The 2,707-nt window shown below is 29.7% G+C and overlaps 1 long non-coding RNA gene across 1 annotated transcript; it reads left to right on the forward strand.

Annotated features, from left to right (window-relative positions):
* The first annotated feature begins 580 nt into the window (after positions 1-580).
* On the forward strand, positions 581-2,707 carry LOC111083706. The gene is made up of 3 exons (XR_002609201.1): positions 581-1,355; positions 2,265-2,558; positions 2,676-2,707. It is a non-coding gene; the product is annotated as an uncharacterized LOC111083706 (long non-coding RNA).

Below are 2,707 nucleotides of genomic sequence, written 5' to 3' on the forward strand. Positions count from 1 at the left end.
CAATAAGTTTGGTACCAAACTGTAGATTATAATTCAAATTTTAGAACTATACATTACTCAATTTCTTAATTGAAAAGTAAATATTAAAAAAACTAAGATACACATCGATTTTTGTGTGTCACATGGTATTATGAATGCAGCACTGGTTCGAATTAGCTGTTTCTGGAGTCAAAATACTAAGTCTATAGTTTCATATGAATTAGAAACTCAAATTACAGATACTGATAAGCTAGAATATAAAATAAGAAGTCCTTATCTTTTCTTTTTGCTAAGATATTGCTCACACAATGAATCAAACACAGTGGCACCCCGCTCACCTATTTCCATTTTTGGAAACACTCCCTTATATACACTTACTTCTATATCTGACATGAATAACCAATTGGAAGCTCAGAATATTCCCTAGTAGTTTTCTCAGCCCTTGGATTGAGCATGCAATTTGACCCTTTTGATACAGGTCACAGGTGAAAGGCTATGTCATCTCGTTTGTTGACTTGCATTCAAAACTTTATTGAACTACTATTTCATAAAAGCCTTAGTGAGCCAGTTTAAAATGGTAATGTTCAAATTCTATATTTTATATCTGTTTTAAAGTGTTATTGATTTGTACATTTATACTTTTAGAATGTTCTGATTAATATCATTTTGTTTTGTTTTTAGACACTTTGAATAGCTGAACAATATAAATCACCATGCTAAATGTATGCACATAAACCTTTTGCTCTAACTACAAAATATTAAGTTCTTTAATGCTAGTACACTTTAAATGAAAATTTAAAGTAGCTTTGATGTTTTCATACTTTTTCAATACCAAAATCTAGAATCAAGTTCCTGCTGAATTGTACTTGCATATGAACATATAACACATTGAATATTTAACATAAATTTATGTGGTTTAGATTACATTGGTTTCCAAACTGTTTTGTTACTGTTTGATGTGTCAAAAGAGGTATTGGGGAAGGTTTAAAGGACAAAACATAGTAAAACACAAACATATTTCAATCAGAAAATGATTTATATAATAATGATCCTAAAATTTTTTGAACAAACAAAGTAGAAATACAATATGAGAGCAGTACTAGATTTTATTGAATTGTATTAAAATACTTGCTTTAAATTAAGCATTAGCTCCAAATCTTTGTCTGGCTACTCAGATGACTCATGAGTTGGGAACCCGTGCTTTAGAATATCGTACTAGAATCAGAAATGTTTATCTTCTGTAAAGATTTGATACATTACTATATAAAACTATAGAAATAATCTAAACTCCCACTTGTAGGAAGCCCTTCAGGACATGTGATGGTGACCGCCTGTGTGTTATTTCAGATTATCAAAGCTCTGACAGAAAGACAAGGGTATGAAGATTTCAAAAGTTAATAATATCAATGATTCTGTGTTACACTGAACTGCAATGGTAAATTGAAAGGATGATGTGCTATTAATTTATAATACTTTATCTGTAAAACAAAACTGTTTTTACACTGCAAAGAACAAGTTATTCCGTTATTATGAGTTTATATGTATTTATAATTTGGTAACAAAAATTTGTGTCAAAGAGTTGCTAAGTGATAGCAAAAGAATAAAAGTACTGCTTCATAAAAATGTTTATGTAAAACAATGAATTTGACATCTTTTCAAAAAATTTACATACTTAAAGTGACCAATATATTGCTTAAAAATACATATATAGATGGAATAATGTTTTATCTATGTACAGGGAAACATTCTTCTGTTTTGAATTAAGCGTAAATTACTGTTTATGGTGTTCTGCTATATTCTTTAATTTCTCTCATTTTGGAATGAAATAGAACTGTAGTGTAATAGTTTTTAAACTAAATGTACAATCGATCCTCATCAGTTTAAATTAGTATATGACACATAAGTACATGTAGAAATGAGTACCACGAAGTATGTTCTTGATTAATATAATTTAATCCTGTCATATATTATTTATTTTTCTAATTAATTTCCTTGTCAAAATGTTATACTTTTACAAACTCAAATAAATTAACTTTGCCAAACACTTAAATTTATATTTCCTTGAGTATGAGGGCAGTTTTTTGCATTCTTTCAGTCATGCCGGTAGTTTATTTGTTTTGCCTTTAAAATTATATTTGCTGTACCAGTTCAATCTATTCAGGGTGTTAACATGTTAACGTTTCATTGAAGAGTAACTCTGAATTTAACTGAAGTTTTAATTCATACTGTAATCCTTTCCATACACACTCTTCTGAGTATTCAATATGATACTAATAACATTTCAGAATCCTTGTAAAAGTGGGAGGTTGGAGTATGTATGCTGTAGTTGTAGTGTTTGTTGGAACTGCTCGAGTATTTATTGCTGCTCACTTTCCACATCAGTGCTTACTTGGCTTTATAGTTGGTAAGTAACCATACACACTCTTCTGAGTATTCAATATGATAATAATAACATTTCAGAATCCTTGTAAAAGTGGGAGGTTGGAGTATGTATGCTGTAGTTGTAGTGCTTGTTGGAACTGCTCGAGTGTTTATTGCTGCTCACTTTCCACATCAGTGCTTACTTGGCTTTATAGTTGGTAAGTAACCACGTATTTTTCTTTGACCTATCTTAAAATAATTGTTTTTACAATTTCATGTAATAAAATGTAAGCAAAAACACCTTAAATGTGAAAAAAGGAGTAATCAAAAAACAGATAAGTCAAGATTCAGCCTATAATGTGACTTA

The sequence above is a fragment of the Limulus polyphemus genome, unplaced genomic scaffold (genome assembly GCF_000517525.1).
Source record: "Limulus polyphemus unplaced genomic scaffold, Limulus_polyphemus-2.1.2 Scaffold10793, whole genome shotgun sequence".
Taxonomy (NCBI): Eukaryota; Metazoa; Arthropoda; class Merostomata; order Xiphosura; family Limulidae; genus Limulus; species Limulus polyphemus.